Consider the following 19,348-nt stretch of genomic DNA (forward strand, 5'->3'; position numbering starts at 1 on the left):
CCCTGCAAGAGCCGACCATGTCAGCCATGTTCTGGGGGAAACCAAAGCTGCAGCTAGCTGGGCCGAATTGTCATGATCCCGGCCAAGTAGTGACTACAGTTACACCTCCTGTTCTGTTTTCATGACAATCCTTACTAATTGGCTGGTTTAACAACACATTTATATTTACGTGATCTAACCCAAAAACCTCTTATGAAGAGATGAAGCCTATTCGCGCTTTATGGGGGCACTGACAAAAGCAGCCACAAATACCGTACCACATGGTGTTTAGTCCGTCAATACACGCTGTGCCTTGATGCTGAGTGTGCCGAACTACTTCAACAATAAAAGAACCGTCCTAGTGATCCGGAGATAAGCGTCTCATCCGATAGACAGCCTCGACATTGTGCGGCGTGCTCGTTGGGAGGAACCGCTGACCAATGCAGACTTCTCTAGGTTGAACAGCAGAGAGGGTCTGGACACTCGTCAGCAAGATCGGTGCTGTCCAGCGACCTCCACCTTGCAACCTGTCCACCGGTTACACCAAATCAAGTTGCGCGTCACCTGGTGCAGGTCGTCACAAAACCAGTCGGGTCAAGGCCTCATGAGAATCACGTGTGCCAAGGAGTGGTATATTGAGACAGAAGTGTTCAATGTACATCATCAAAACGCTACACCATAGAGCTTGATGTATTTCTGACCATCATCACCTAGCCAGTGAACTGGAATACGTACACCAAGCTCTTAGCATGAATGGATATTCAGACTACACAATCCATAAAGCTATCACCACAACCGTTGGTAAAGAACCATTTGAGGACCCAATCAAAAGCATCACATTGCCATACATAGCAGGGGTAACCAAAAATATTTCCCAAATCATGAGCAAACACATGATCCAGGTACGTTTTCAACAGTACGTAAAATTTGATCCCATTTGTGAAGGATGTGATCCCTGACATGCTATACCCCAGTGTCTACAAACTAAGCTGTGTCTGCGGCAGCAGTTACACTGAGAAAACTAAGCGAGATATCTCAGAGCGTGTTCGTGAACGTAAGGCAGATCTAAAACACGGTAGGACCAATACCTCGGCCGCAGCTGATCATTGTTTTAATGCGGTGGGCTCACACGAAATGTATTTCTCTAAGACAAAGGTACGTTGCAAACCCATTGGCTATCAACAAAGATTTGTTCATGAAGCCATCCATATATATATAGACACAGACACAAATTTCAACCGAGAAGATGGGTACAAACTGAGCAATCATTGGAAGGACGTTATTAACCAGTTTAAGTCATAACTGGCTGTGATGTTTCCATCTTACCACCTTCCGATGTTAGTTGTTATTTTCGGCTCCCTGAATTTTTACATTAACAAATTACATTTCTCACACTAACAAAGCTACCTCGCACACCATTCTCGATGTCGCTGCTCGGCGATCTACCATTAACATGCTAATCTCTTACATTAATATAGCCACCTTGGCACGCTCACTGTGGAGGATGCTCGGCCACCTTCCATTAACATGCTAATCTCTCACATTAATATAGCCACCTTGGCGCGCTCGCCGTGGAGGATGCTCGGCAATCTTACATTAACATGCTCATTTTTACCTGGCAGCCCTTTGGTGGAAACCCCCCACCACCGCAGTCGCTGCCCACCACTTACATTAACATTGGCTGCTGACATTTGGGCTACGCCCATTTCAAACCTTTATAAACAGTTTGCCTTTAGAAGCTAACCCCCCTTTTCCTGATGACGAACGCTTGTGTTGCGATCAAAATGCCGTAGTTTTTTGTTATTTTCTTTGAACCTATCTACGTAACTTTACCGAAAGACCCAAAGAATACACCCATTATAATTTTTCATATCATTATTGCCATGGCTTTGAATCTCGTTACCCGTGATTAAACGGGGGATTTTCCAAGTGGGTTTATGTTTTCATCTCGATCAACAATGTCCGTATATCTACACTCGCAACCACATTAACCTTTCGCAGGATTTGAATCCGTGACAATGTAAACGTGTGATTTTGCTCATTAATTAAAAAAACATGTTGTAAGACACGACAACGTGTGCCCCGAGTGCAGCGAACAGCGATGGTCTACGAGTAACGGTAACGTGTCACGTAACGTCGTCTTCCATGGCCTTTTTCCAACACAGAGTTGTGCACTGCTCACCACGCACTGCTATATTGTCCTGGTCTCACATACGGAAGAACATAGCACAGCGGTGAGTGATTTTCAAGAGGTGCGCGTATTTAGCAACCTTTGAGCCTTTGCAACTTAAAGAGTTTTAATGTGGTCATTGCCTTTCGTTTGCACTTTTCTTTACCACAATACAACTATTCAACCGCAATACAACCTCATTCATTATCTGCACGTGCACACAAGTAGAAAGCGGAAGTCGGAATTAGCAATGTATCAGCAGATAAGTCACTTATAAAGGAATTGCTGTTCTGCAGCATTTTTTGGTTGTGTTTCGTTCGTTGTCTTTCCCCCGCACCTCCAATTCGCCAGGGATGGCTACTCACGGTGCTAAAGAAGTTTAATATACACAGAGACCCGCAGACACCCGGACACATAGAGATACACAGAGACCCATAGAGACACCCATTGGATTAGCAAAGTTGGCTACATACGGTGCAAAAGAAGATCAACATACATACATGCAGAGACCCATAGACTCACCACACAGAGAACCCATAGACTCACCAACACACAGAGACCCATATACTCACGACACAGAGACCCATAGACTCACCACACAGAGACCCAGAGACTCACCACACAGAGACCCACGGACTCACCACACAGAGCCCCATAGACTCACCACCACACAGAGAACCCATAGACTCACCACCACACAGAGACCCATAGACTCACAACACAGAGACCCATAGACTCACCACACAGAGACCCACAGACTCACTACACAGAGACCCATATACTCATCACCACACAGAGACCCACAGACTTACCACCCATAGATTGGCATATATTTCAGAATGAAAACTAATTTCTTTAGAAGTTTTTTTGCGTGTAGTTTGTTGTCCTTCCCCTGCATCGCCATGGTTGGTTATGTACGGTGCGAAAGATGTTCAACACTCACACACATTAATACGTAATTACGTAAATGTAAATAGTTGAATCGTGAAAGCCTCCTTTAAGTCTCAATATTATTTTTAGAAGGGGTTTGAATGAGGATGTTTGGCACGCACCCTTTGAAACGTAGGCTTTCGTGATCAATATCATCCATGAAAGAGGTTTTTGGGTTGGATCGCGTAAATATAATAATCTGTCGTTAAAACCCGCCACCACATGACAGCCAATAACCTCTATTATGCACACACTCTTTGCAAGTGGGTATTCTCTGGGTTTTCTGAGTTTCCAGTCTATGATTTATTGACATGACAATTTCCAACCTTGTTTTTCGTTTTCACAAGTAGTCATTTATTCCGGACGTATTATTTTCGTTACGCATACTCAGAAGGTGGCAGCTTCATGAAAGAAGTTCTGAAAGGAAGGAGGCTTGGCAAACATGAGAATAGGAATGAGCAAGAGATGGTGATGATTCTTTATGACATTAATGAAAGTTTGAGCAGTGAAATTAAAACTAAAGATTTTTATTTTACCAGGTAAGGCCCCACTGAGCTACGCAGCTTTTTTTCAGAAGCAACCTGCCTATCACAAATGATAGCCCAACGAAGTGGCTTATCATGTGGACATTTATAGCAGCCAAATACTCTAAACGCGTGAATCTACATGTGGGGTGGGAAACCGGAGAAGAATTAACGCGACCACGGGGAGAGAGACATTTAAACTCCAAATATACAGCAGGCATTGTCAGGGTCGGGATTGAACCCACGAACTCCTGTATATCAAGCGAGGTAGTTAACATCTAGCTACCGTGATGATGATGTGAGAGAGAGAAACGCAGCAGGCGTCAGGGTCGGGTTTGAACCCACGACCTACTGTATACCAGGCTGGGTAGTTAACATATCCTAGCCACCACCGCACCCAAATTAAGAAGAAAACCAAATATTGTAAAAAAGAATATGGAGTTTGCTCGGCCAAGGACTGCCCATTGGGCGGATATATTAAAGAAACGAGACGATGTACTACGGCATTGTCGAGAATTAATATAGGAAAACTTCAAGGTCTATGTGATCTCATTTGTTTTTGGAAGAAAAACAAATAGTGGGTATTGATAACGAAACTATTGTTCACGTAACCTTGTTCTTCTTGATACTCATGCATTCAAAATATGCATTAACATTAATAGCTCTGCTTGCACTGGTTTATGCTGACGCGCTTTTTATTTGGCTCTTTGTGCTCCTCTATTTTAGTGTAGGGTTTGTTTAAATATATTCCGTATATTATTTTAATGTTTTAAAAGTTGAACATACATGCATGGTTGATAACTGTCTACCAGACTGACTTTCATCCCACGCATGCTGTGTTCAACTACCATAGCTTATCTTTTTTTAAAGTGATTTGTTTACCTTTACCTATACTTTGCACTCCTATTGTGTTTCTGAGTATTGTGTTTGTTGTTATAACGTTCTGACCCCGTGCCCCTTACTGGACATCTCTGAAATAAATAGCTTTACGGCTTATAGGATTTCTTTTGCAGTATTGTACATATGGTTTTGGTGATCTGTGGCTAATGCCTGACACCTCTGTAAAGCTGTAACGCTGGGTAGGCTCAGGGTCGGATTAAGATTTGTAGGCCCCTGGGCTACAGGTACTGTGAGGCCCCCAGTAATATTTTCAAAAGGAAAACAAAGTTAAAGAAAAATAAATTAAATGTTTACAAGGCTAACAACAAATAAAATTCAGCTTTTATAAATTAAACAGCTTTTCACTTAATTTCTGGAGGTCCTCCAGCTGGCGGAGGCCCCCTGGGCTGCAGCCCCTAAAGCCTTATTCCGGCCCCAGGTAGACTGCCTGGATTTTAATGCAATTGAAATATTGTTGTTGTTGTTGTTGTTTTCCATGAAAGTCTTATTATTAAGATGGTAGTTCATTATTTGTTTGCTGTTAAAGGATCAGTTTTCTCCATAAATATACGCAGCGGCCGCATTCAATGAAAGTCGTGTGCTCCCCGCTGTTTTTAGTATTTTATATTTTTGTTTTGCACTCATTACAGAATACCAATAAATAAATAATCTCTTCGTTTAATTTATGCGTGACGATAGTTAATTTTTGTATGTTTTGGACATCGAATAGATGTTGAAATAAAGAAGAAGAATCAGCTTTTAATTTGAACTCGGTGCAGTTTTACATTGATGATTTGTGCTCGCACCTAAGAGTGATCATTGTTATGAAAATGTGTGAACACTGACCTCTCTCCTTCCGATTGATAACAAATAGTTTCACTTTATCCACATTCACGTCAATTCAGAATCTGGCAAGTTATTGTAACTCAGTCCATATTCATTGTGGCAAGAGCGACCTTCTGCTAACATTTTGTTGCCAAAATTTGTGAAAATTAGTGAACACCGACCTCCTGTCCTTCCGGATTATATACAGTTTAAATTTTGTTTCTATTCACATCAATACAGAATCCAATGAGAACAAAATTCATATCAAGGAAAACTTTTGGGAGATGATCGTCCATTTACACCAAATGTGATATATAGAGATACATTCTTGAGTAAATACATTCAATATAATATTTTCATTTTCGTATTTTTCATTCAGTTACATTTTTATGAACACGTCATATGACAGCAATTACACTCGTACATACATAATCTGATTCTGATATTCTCCTTTTTTCAAGAAAGGTCCCATAGATACAAAGACAAATATCCCCCATATAGTCTTAACAGACTGTTTGGGCAAGCGCTGTTAGCGAGCGCCTATGAAGGCCGGCGCAGCACACGAGGGAGTGGGTGGTGCCCGATCGCCTTTGTCCCCCCTGCGGCGATGTTTTTACACACCACACCAGGTGCTTATTTGAGGCTGAGTCGACCTAGGGGAGGAGGCCCAGAACCGGTTAAGGTAATTGTCACTGGGTGTTGGCCGTGAGCGAGAATTGAACTCGGGTCGCTGGATTCGAAACGCAGCGCGCGAATACTAACAAACACAGACACACGGGTATTGAAACTTCCAAAATTATTTCTATAGGAGATAACTTCGCTCAGTGCACAGTTCCTTTAAAATGTAACCGCAAGCCAAAGTAAAAACACAAGGCAAGCCTCGTGCCTCATTTGTGCTTGCAAATTGAGAGTAAGAGACTGAAAATATTGGTGTGGATAAAACCAAATGTGTTCCGTGTAAGTCACCGCTATTCAGCAGTTTAATTAAATATATAATTTGTTATTTGCAATGAAAGCCTCACTGGGTTTCAATACTCCATTGTAAATAGATTCATATTTATCATGATCAATTTTGTTTTGGGTTAGATCGCATAAGTATAAATGTGTTGTATACCATCCACCACCCGACACGGCCAGTCAGGTTTGTGATGTAAACAAAACGCACCAATTAGTTACTACTTCAGCCCACCGGTGTGTACGTTGTTTTGCTGGGAATTACATCCAGCATCATCGGGCGATTTGCCAGAAACGTCGTACTTTGTAAGTGTTTTGGATTTACTCTCTAACTCATTGTAAATTTTGTGAATTTACTCTACAACTTTCCAACACATTCTCCACACGCCTTATCAGTATCCTGCTTTATTCGAGACCGATTCAGACCTTATGGGTCACCCCGAGCCTCATAAATCTCAAAGTTCATCCTGCAAATTCCCATCACAAGGGAGAAACGCAAACAAATAGACAATTTTTTTGTGCCCGTACTGAAACGGCTGTACGCCGTATGGACCTGAAAAGTCAATTTCCCTGGACAAGAATACTGGGTAAACCGCATGGGTTGACAGGTATGGAATAACATGTTTTCTCTTCTTACCGACTGCGTCTGCGATGTTGCTGCTCAATCTCTCGCTTGCCACGTTGGGGCCATTTTGGACCTGCGCTCAGCAAGCTGTGTGCAATACTATGACCCCGAGGTAAACCTCACTCGTTATCTGCACGCGAACACAAGTAGACAATGGAGTGAATTCCGAAAGCCCACACACTGCAAGGGGGAGAACACTGAACATGTCGACCACCTGCGCCAAGCTGAGAGCATTCCGTCGATTTCACAAAGCAACGTGCCCCATCGGCACTTTCCTTTAAAGCAATCGAGGCGTTCGTTACCACGGTCAATCGATTGATATAGATTTTGTATTTAAAGCAGACAAGAGGTCAATTGTATGATGGTTTTTTCAGAGAGATAAGTTATTTATTGAGCCTAAGTAGGGGGATGGAGGAGGTTTTGACATTTCCAGGTGATAAGCCATTTCGTTGAGCTGTTATCTGTAGCCAAAAGAGAGCTGCATTGCTCAGGTGGAAATATATAGCAGCCAAATACTAAACGCCTGGTGTTGGTTCTAAAATGTTGGTTCTAAAATGTGGAGGGAAAAAGCGGAGGACCCGGAGACAAATCCACGCAGCCACGAGGAGAGAGAGAGAGATGCAAACTCCAAATATACATCAGGCGTCAGGGCCGGGATTGAACCCACGACTTCCTGTATACCAAGCGAGGTAGTTAACATCTCATAGCCCACGCGGCGCCTGTTCCACTATTTAAATGCCATTTAAAATACGTTGTTGTTCACTAACGGCCTTTAATTGTCGTTTTGTAAAGCGCAACATTTCACTTATTTTATTTTACTAATGTTGCCTTGTTACAGCGTTGTGAGATGCAGCTTTTGCATTGACGATGCTCTAATATAATATTATTAATAGTATAATATTATAATATGACATCCTTAATATATTATAATACAAACGATAATAGAGTATGATTATTATTACTCTGGCCACAGAATGGTGGGGTGAAGATTTGAAATAATTAAAACAGATCCGTCAAGCTCCTTTGGATGATGTATCGTGAACAACGATGAGAATCCACACCCTCAAATCTGGCCACTTGTTTAATACGCATATATTGTTCTCCAGGAATCCATTCCTATTGCGCTGTTCCAAGTCATGATATTCATAAGACAAATTATACATTCAGATCAGTGAAACCCTTCGAGAGGTCGGTACACGACATCGTAATGTCACAAAACGACCTCCGCAATCCGTTCTAAGCAATCTCTGTTGAACACATGAGACGGTTCTCGTCTTACTCTTTGGTTCTTTCGGTAAAGTCACGTAGGTATAAAATGAAATAAGCTAAATCACGACGTTTAGATTGCAACACAATCAATCATCATCAGGTGGGAAACCCAAAGCAAAAATTGTTTTGCTGTGGGTCTCGGAGCCTGGGTCTACATGCGTCTCGAGGTTTGAGTATCCACGGATCTCTACGAGTCTCTGTGGGTCTCCGAGTTTCTGTACGTCTCTATGAGTCTTTGTGAATCTCCGAGTTTCTGTGTCTGTATGAGTTTCTATGGGTCTCTGAGTCTCTGTGCGTCTCTATGGGTCTGGATCTCAAAGGATCTCTACGAGTCTCATGTTCTTCCAACAACCACAATGTCACATTCAGGATGGTCAAGCCGCGTCAGGAGCAGTATCGGAGTAGTGAATTATCATCATCGCTTGATGTCTCCTTAGTATTTGTGGATCGGGGCGTCGTATCACTATACGTGGAACGGTCTGTTCTGGATGACCACAGTCGCATACTATTGGAGAGTTTGTTAATTTTCCATTTATGCATCATCAGGTATCCGCATCTACTTCGGCCATGGTTTGTGTGGTTCGGGGTGGACCATGAGCAGCTTCGTGGAAGATAAACCCCCAGGGCTCTTTTGCTTTGTGTGCAAATCTGAGAACTATAAATGGACAATCAGATGCACGTCGCAGATTCGGTCTTGGATTGATCGCTGGTAATAGCAGGTCAGACATAAATAGCAGCTCTACAGACAAAAAAAACCCCTTGTAAATAATGAACATAGCCCTGCAGTGAAGATGTCTCCTCTGACGGAATATCCCAGGGAGTTATGTCGGCTTGCCTTGGGATATTTCTCCTGCGCAACACTTTCAACCCAAGACCCTTCTGCGCTGGGTCTTTCACAACAAGGCGGTGTTCGTTGGCGAGTTCTGACCACTCCAACTTCTGAGCCACGCGGCCACCACCGATGGATGGGGTCACTATAATCATTACCTCGACAACTGGTTGGATATACTCGACTCCCATTCGTATATTTCAGCGATTTCATTTATCGCATTGTGACCCATAAAGGGTACTGCTCGAGCACCAAGCTAAAGACAACTCGGCGATTCACATCGTTCTGCCCTTTGCCGTGTGTGCCCGGGAATGAAATGTTTACCCGCTGAAAGTCCAGAGCACAATACGTACATCGTGGAACACCTTTTTGCCCAGTATCAAAATATGGAAAAATAAGAAAAGGATTGTACCCTTTCTGGTAATAAAACAGGAGTTGTGTCAACATGTTCACACACCAAATAGATGAAACATTTTGCAAGGCATCAAGTACTGCATTAACCACACACAGTACTTGTGATCAACATGCAAACAACACAAGCTCTGATAATGTTACATGCGTTGTCTTTGAAACGGATGTGCCGACACACCACAGCCTTCTTTATCCCGTGTTATTGCCAGACAGGGTAAAGTGTATGAGTTCAAAAAAGTTTAGTTAGCGAGAAGCACCTGTGAAGGCCGACACGACGCACGAGGGAGGGGGGATTGGTGGCCAACACCACGCTCGATCACCTTTGTCTCCACAGTGGCGATGTTTTTATACACCGCACCAGGTACTCATTTGAGGCTGAGTCGACCTAGGGGAGGAAGCCCATGACCGATTCAGATAATCGTCACTGGGTATTGGCTATTGAGCGGGGATCGAACTCGGGTTGCCGGGTTTGAAGCGGAGCGCGCTCACGGCGTGATACTGACATACACAGACACAAGGATATTAAAACTTCCAAAATTATTTCTATAGGAGATGAATTCTCAGTGCACAGTTCCTTTAAAATGTATCGGCAAGGCACAGTAAAACCACAACGCAAGCCTCGTGCCTCATTTGTGCTTGCAAATTGAGTGGTAGGAAGAAACTGAAAATGTTGGTGTGGGTAAAACCAAATGTTCCGTGTAAGTTACCGCTTTCAGCAGTTTAATTAAATATTTAACTTGTTATTTTCCATGAAAGCCTCACTGGTGTCACAATACGCAATTGTTAATGATTCATATTTGATTTCAAGCAGCATGGGTTAATTTGCAAGCTGGATAATCTGTCCAGACAAAACTGGTATCTGTACACACACAAACAGCGTTGTCATTCTGACTTCCTTACCTGTGTTTTCACGGCTGTGCTGTATATTTCCTAGATTTGTTATTTAATGATGATAATAATAAGTCCATTGATAGAGTGGATCTTCATCAATTATATCAAAGCGCTGTACAGGACACACAGCAGCAGCACCAGCATAAACATTTACCATAATCCATTTATTAAATTAACTAAAAGTTGAATAGGCCGAAGCGTATATTAATAGGTTTTGAGACATTTTTAAAAAATGTCCACAGACTCCTTGATATCTTTGCTATCTCGTGTGGGAGAGCATGCCAGCGCCTGGGGGGCAACCCGGGGACGAATCTCGATCACCCCATAGACCAAAACATCGTGCTGGGGATGCAGAGAAAAGATCTGCATCCCTCAGATCCTAGGGACCTTGAGGCGACACATGGGGGTGTGCAGCACGATAATGATGTAGGTTGGAGCAAGATAGGACACTGCTTTGTGAAGTTAACAAGAGGATTTTGAAACGTGTTCCGTGTGAAACTGGAAGCCAGTACAAGGAGGCCAACACGGGTGTAATACGATGTTGAAGATTGTTCTGGTTAACACCCCAGCAGCCGCATTCTGAACATGCTTCAAATGTGTATGTATGTAGAACTTCTTTCGTGCCTCACGTATATTAACATTTATATGTAAATACAGAAGTACAGATTGCACACAGGCACAACAATTCCTGTCGATTTGTCAACACCAAATGGATGCTCGGGGCAATGGGGCACAACGATGACTTTGACCACCACACACTGCCACACAACAACATACAGCAACACATCAACAACACACAAAATAACACACAACACGCAACAACACACGACACGCACAACACACATCAACAGAATCAGAATCAGAAAGGGTTTTATTCGCCATGTAAGTTCACACCGACACGGAATTTACTTTGGCAGAATGGTGCATACATTCAACATATAGGAATCTAAAATCTTAAATAAGTTTTAAACAAGTCTTACTATAATAAGGGTTAAAAGTCTAACACCAAGGGGCTGAAGTATATAAAATTTAATAAATATCGAATATAAAATAGCTTTAAGATATAATTTAAAAATAAAAAATACAAATAGGGTAACATAGTTAATATCGGCAAGGTGTCGTTATGTAGATCAAATGTTAAAAACAGTGTTAGCCCTTGGCCTTGTTTAACAGGCCAGCAGCAGATGGGAAGAAACTGTTTTTATGGCGTGAGGTTTTGGTCCTGATGGACCGAAGCCTTCTGCCGGAGGGGAGTAGCTGAAACAGAGAGTGTCCAGGGTGGGAGAAATCGGCCATAATCTTCCTCGCTCGCCTCATTGACCTTGTCGTGTGCAGGTCCTCGAGGGTTGGTAGATTGCAGGCAATTACCTTCTCAGCAGTGTGGATGATACGCTGCAGTCTGCTCTTGTCCTTGGCAGTGGCAGCAGCGTACCAGACGGTTATGGAGGAGGTGAGGATGGATTCAATGATCGCTGTATAGAATTGCACCATCATTGTCTTTGGCAGGTTGAATTTCTTCAGCTGCCGTAGAAAGTACATCCTCTGTTGAGCTTTCTTGGTGAGGGAGCTGATGTTCAATTCCCACTTGAGGTCCTGGGAGAGAATAGTGCCCAGGAAGCGGAAGGACTCTACAATTTTGACTGGGGAGTCTAACAGGGTGATGGGGGTGAGTGGTGCTGTATTCTTCCTGAAGTCCACAACCATCTCAACTGTCTTTAGAGCATTTAGCTCTAAGTTGTTCTGGCTACACCAGGTCACCAGGTTGTCAGCTTCCCACCTATAGTCAGACTCATCCCCACCAGAGATCAGCCCAATGAGGGTGGTGTCATCCGCAAACTTCAATAGTTTGACGGACAGATGATTGGAGGTGCAGCTGTTGGTATACAGGGAGAAGAGCAGAGGGGAAAGGACGCAGCCCTGAGGAGTTCCGGTGGTGATGGACCTGGAGTCAGAGACTTGTGTTCCCAGCTTAACGCACTGCTTCCTGTCAGACAGGAAGTCTGTGATCCATTTACAGGTGGTGTATGGCACGTTCAGCTGGAAGAGCTTGTCCTGAAGCAGGGCAGGGATGATGGTGTTGAAGGCAGAGCTGAAGTCCACAAACAGGATCCTGGCGTAGGATGCTGGGGTGTCCAGATGCTGTAGGGTGAAGTGGAGGGCCATGTTAACTGCATCGTCCACAGACCTGTTGGCTCTGTAGGCAAACTGAAGGGGGTCCAGGAGAGGGTCTGTGATGGATTTGAGGTGTGCCAGGACCAGGCGCTCAAAATACTTCATTACCACAGATGTAAGGGCGACCGGTCTGTAATCATTTAGTCCTGTTGGCCTTAGCTTTTTGGGCACAGGGATGATGGTGGAGGACTTGAGACAGGCTGGTACATGGCATGTCTCCAGGGAGGTGTTAAAGATGTTGGTGAACACCGGAGACAGCTGGTCAGCGCAGTGCCTGAGGGTGGCTGGAGAGACAGAGTCCGGCCCGGCTGCTTTGCGTGGATTCTGCCTCTTGAAAAGTCTATTAACTTCTCCCTCCTGAAAGGAGATAGTCGTCTCTGTAGTATTGGTGGGGGATGGGGCCTCTTGGGTTGGAAGGGGTGGTTCAGGACAGTCCAATTGTCTTTCAAATCTACAGTAGAACTCGTTCAGGTCGTTGGCTAGGCGGGAGTCGTTAGTGGTGTGGGGGGCTCTGGGTTTGTAGTTGGTGATCTGCCTGAGCCCTCTCCAGACAGAAGCAGCGTCGTTTTGTAGAGAACTGGTGTTTTAGTCTCTCTGAGTACAGTCGTTTAGCCTCTCTCACCACTTTGCTAAACCTGTTCTTCGACTCCTTGAATCTGTCTCTATCTCCACTCCTAAACGCTTCCTCCTTCTCCAAACTCAACCTTCTGAGCTTTGCTGAGAACCAGGGCTTATTGTTGTTAAAGTTCACCCTGGTACGTGTTGGGATACAGCAGTCCTCACAGAAGCTGATGTAGGACGTCACAGCCTCTGTGAGTTCATCCAGACTATTGGTAGCAGTCGTGAACATATCCCAGTCAGTACAGTCTAAGCACGCCCGCAAATCTTCCACAGCCTCACTGGTCCACTGTTTAGATGTCCTCACAGCAGGTTTACAGAGTTTTAGTTTCTGCCTGTATGCAGGAATCAGGTGGACCATGGCATGGTCAGAGTGTCCTAGTGCTGCTCGGGGGACGGCGTGGTAGGCTCTACTGACTGTAGTGTAGCAGTGATCCAGAGTGTTCCCTTCTCTGGTTGGGCATTTAATGAATTGTATGTATTTGGGGAGTTCGTGGCTGAGATTACCTTTGTTAAAGTCACCAAGTACGATAACCAACGAATCTGGATTTGCTCGCACCACACTCAGAATCTGATCGGCGAGCATGCGTTGGGCCTCTTTAACCTGAGAACAAGGCGGCAAATAAACTCCGACCAAAATGAGCGACGCGAACTCGCGAGGCGAGTAAAACGGTTTACAGGTTATAAAAATTGATTCAAGGAGTGGAGAACAATGTTGCAGAATCACTGTGACATCTACACACCAGCCACTGTTAATGTAAAAACAAATACCACCGCCTTTCGTCTTGCCGGAGAGTGCTATGTCACGATCCGATCTTACAAGATGGAATCCTGCTAGTTGTAGCGAAGTGTCCGGAATCAAATCACACAGCCATGTTTCCGTGAAGCACAATGCAGAAGCTGAAAGAAAGTCTTTGTTTTTTTACCATCAGTAGCTGAAGTTCATCCATTTTGTTGTACAGTGAACGTACGTTGGAGAGGAAAAAGCTCGGAAGCACTGTTCGGATCCCGCGTCTGCGTAGCCGTACTAGAGCCCCCGACCGTTTACCCCTTGGGCGGCGTTTCGTTGCTTGAGCAAAGCCTAGCGCGGCATTGACTAGAATGCCTACTAATTCTGCCGCTGGAAGCAGAAAAGTAGGAATTAAATCCACAGGAGTTGTTTCCCTGATATTTAAAAGTTCGTCTCTTGTTAGAGAACTCCGAAAATCTTGGCAAAACACTGAATTGACAGACAAAACAAGACAAAACAGGGCGCACCGACCAGCTGAGGCTACCATCATCAGCGCCATCTTCGCACCAGCACGGGTGTGCTGAACAGCAGGACTCTCTCACCAGCACTGGTGTGTTGAACAGTAGGCCCTTCTCACCAGCATGGGAGTGGTGAACAGCAGGCCCCTCTCACCAACACGGGTGTGATGAACAGTAGGCCTCTCTCACCAGCATGGAAGTGAACAGCAGGCCCCTCTCACCAACACGGGTGTGATGAACAGCACGCCCCTCTCACCAGCACGGGTGTGTTGAACAGCAGGCCCCTCTCACCAGCACGAGTGTGATGAATAGAAGGCCTCTCTCACCAGCACGGGTATGCTGAACAGCAGGCCCCTCTCACCAGCACGGGTGTGATGAACAGTAGGCCTCTCTCACCAGCACGGGTATGCTGAACAGCAGGCCCCTCTCACCAGCACGGGTGTGATGAACAGCAGGCCCCTCTCACCAGCACGGGTGTGTTGAACAGCAGGCCCCTCTCACCAGCACGGGTGTGTTGAACAGCAGGCCCCTCTCACCAGCACGGGTGTGCTGAACAGCAGGCCCCTCAACAGCAGGCCTCTCTCACCAGCACGAGTGTGTTGAACAGCAGGCCTCTCTCACCAGCACGGGTGTACTGAACAGCAGGCCCCTCAACACAGGTGTGCTGAACAGCAGGCCTCTCTCACCAGCACGGGTGTGTTGAACAGCAGGCCCCTCTCACCAGCACGGGTGTGCTGAAAAGCAGGCCCCTCTCACCAGCACGGGTGTGCTGAACAGCAGGCCCCTCAACAGCAGGCCTCTCTCACCAGCACGAGTGTGTTGAACAGCAAGCCCCTCTCAAGACAAAACTGGACAAAACAGGGCGCACCAACCGGCCGAGGCTGCCATCATCGGCGCCATCTTGCACACACAACATGCACAACAATGTACACAACACGCACAACACACACCAATAACACGCACAACAAACAACACGAACAACAGCACACAACAACACGCAAAGCACACAAGACACGCATTCATGTCAACCCATACGGTTTACCCGTATTCTCGTACAGGGAAATTTAGTTATCAGGTCCATACAGCATACAGCCGTTTCATGAGGGGCAAAACACTTTTTGTGTGTATTTGTCTGTGTCTCTCCCTTGTGATGGGACTTTGTAGGATGAAAGTTTAGATGTATGAGGGCACGGGGTGACCAATAAGGTCTGAATTTGTCTGTAATAAGGGGTTGCCAGGAATTAGTCATTCCTACACAGTCTAGGCATTTGGCAGTGTCAAAAGGGTTGTGTAGTGTGGACTTGAGGGTCATGGGGACAGCATTTTAGCGCTTTGTTGTTTTGTGTCGTATTGTTTATAAATGCCAACCATTGGTAGGTAAGACAGGGATACCACTTTCACGGGAAGGACAATAGCATGACGAGGTTTTTCTGAATGAGAACACCGTCTTGTCAGAGGTCACTCCCAACAGCGCCACCTCGTGGACATGTCACTAGACGCCACTGGGTATGACGCAACACCACACAACACCACACAACACGTACACCACAAAACACCACAACACGCACACCACACAACACGTACCCCACGCACACCACACAACCCCACACACCACACAACACCACACAACTCAACGCACACCATGCAACAACACACCACGCAACACCACACAATACCACTCAACAAGACAACAACATGCACAAAACTCATCCCCACAAAACACACAACACACACACCGCGAGACACCAAACAACACACACACCACAGAACACCACACAACACCATACCACGCACACCACACAACACCACACACCACGCGCACTACGCAACACCACACAACAACACGCACACCATGCAACACCACACAACACCACAACACACAACACCACAAAACACGCACAACACACAACACCACTCATGGACACACAACACGCACAACACACAACACCACGTAACACCACACCACACAACACCACACCACGACAACACGCACGCCCCACAACACCACACCAAACAACACGCACACTACACAACACCACACAACAACAAGCACGCCACACCATGACAACACGCACACCACACAGCACACCAAAACACGCACACTAAGCAACACCACACAACACCACAACACACACCAAGCAACACCAAAAACCAACACGCACACAACACCAAACCAAACACGCACACCACACCACAACAACACGCACTCCACACAACAAGCACACCACACCACAAGACGCACAACACACAACACCACACCACGCACACCACACAACACGACACAACACCACACCAAATCATGCACACCACGCAACACCAAACAAAACCACACCACACAGCTCCACGCAACACCATATAACACCACACAAAACCATACCACACAACACCACACAACTCAACGCACACCATGCAACAACACACCACGCAACACCACACAATACCACTCAACAAGACAACAACATGCACAAAACTCATCCCCACAAAACACACAACACACACACCGCGAGACACCAAACAACACACACACCACAGAACACCACACAACACCATACCACGCACACCACACAACACCACACACCACGCGCACTACGCAACACCACACAACAACACGCACACCATGCAACACCACACAACACCACAACACACAACACCACAAAACACGCACAACACACAACACCACTCATGGACACACAACACGCACAACACACAACACCACGTAACACCACACCACACAACACCACACCACGACAACACGCACGCCCCACAACACCACACCAAACAACACGCACACTACACAACACCACACAACAACAAGCATGCCACACCATGACAACACGCACACCACACAGCACACCAAAACACGCACACTAAGCAACACCACACAACACCACAACACACACCAAGCAACACCAAAAACCAACACGCACACAACACCAAACCAAACACGCACACCACACCACAACAACACGCACTCCACACAACAAGCACACCACACCACAAGACGCACAACACACAACACCACACCACGCACACCACACAACACGACACAACACCACACCAAATCATGCACACCACGCAACACCAAACAAAACCACACCACACAGCTCCACGCAACACCATATAACACCACACAAAACCATACCACACAACACCACGCACACCACACAACATCACACGACATAACAACACACCACAACACACACACCACGAAACACCAAACACGCATACCACACAACACCACACCACACAACAAGCACACCACACCACAACAACAAGCACACCACACAACACACAACACTCATCAACACGCACAACACACAACCCCACAAAACACACAACACACACGCACACCACGAAACATCAACATGCACACCACAGAACACCACACAGAAACACATAACACGCACACCACAGAACACCACACCATGCACACCACACAACACACGACAGCATGCACACAACGCCACCCCACACAACACCACGCACACCACACCAAATCACGCACATCACTGAATAACACGCAACAATATTCACAAAACTCAACCCCATAACACACACACACCACAGAACACCACACAACAACACGCATACCACTCAAGACGCATTCCACGAAACACCACACCACACAACTCCACACACACCACGCAACACCACACAACACCATACCATGCACAACACACAACACCACACAACACCACAACACGCACACCACGCAACACCACACAACACCACACAACAACACGCAACACCACACAACAACAAGCACACCAAACAAACACACAACACCACTCAAGAACACACAACACACAGCACCACTCAAGAACACGCAACACGCACAACACACAACACCACGTAACACCACACCATGCAACACCAACCACACAACACCACACAACAACAAGCACACCACACCATGACAACACGCACACCACACAAAACCACACCACACATCACACCACAAAACACACCACACCACAAAACACACACACACCACAACAACACGCACACCACACAACACCACAAAACAGCACAACACGCACACCACGCAACACCACACAACCACACGCACACCACCCGACACAACACCACGCACACCACACAACCCCAAACCACACACCATGCACACCACACAACACCACGCACACCACCCCACGCACACCACACAACACGACACCAGAACAAATCACGCGACACAACACCACACAATACCACTCAACAACACGCAAAAAACACAACCCCACAAAACACACGACACTACACCACACAACTCCACGCACACCACGCAACACCACAAAACACCATACCACGCACACCACGCAACACGACACCACGACAATACGCACCCTACACAACACACAACAACAACACGCACACCAAGCAACACCACACAACACCACACAACACCACTCAACAACACACAACAACACACAACAACACGCTCACCACACAACCCCACAAAGCACCACACCACAACACACACACACCACGAAACACCAAACACGCATACCACACAACACGCACACCACACAACGCACAACCACACGCACACAGGACAACACGCACACAACACCACACACACCACACAACACCACACAACCCCACACCACGCACACAACACCACACACACCACACAACCCCACATCACACACCACAACACGCACACCACACACCAACATGCACACAACACCACCCCACACAACAACACCCCACACAACACCACGCACATCACACAACACCACGCACACCACACAACACCACCCCACACACACCACACAACACGACACAACACCACAACACACCAAATCACGCACACCACACAAGACCACACAACTGCACACACACCACACCACACAACACGACACAACACCACAACACACCATATCACGCACACCACACAAGACCACACAACTGCACACACACCACACAACACCACACCACACACCCCACACCCCACAACACAACAACACGCACACCACACAACACCACCCCACACAACAACACCCCACACAACACCACGCGCACCA

Source organism: Petromyzon marinus, chromosome 75 (assembly GCF_048934315.1).
Source record: "Petromyzon marinus isolate PM22_M1 ecotype Great Lakes invasive population chromosome 75, UKy_Petmar_22M1.pri1.0, whole genome shotgun sequence".
Taxonomy (NCBI): domain Eukaryota; kingdom Metazoa; phylum Chordata; class Hyperoartia; order Petromyzontiformes; family Petromyzontidae; genus Petromyzon; species Petromyzon marinus.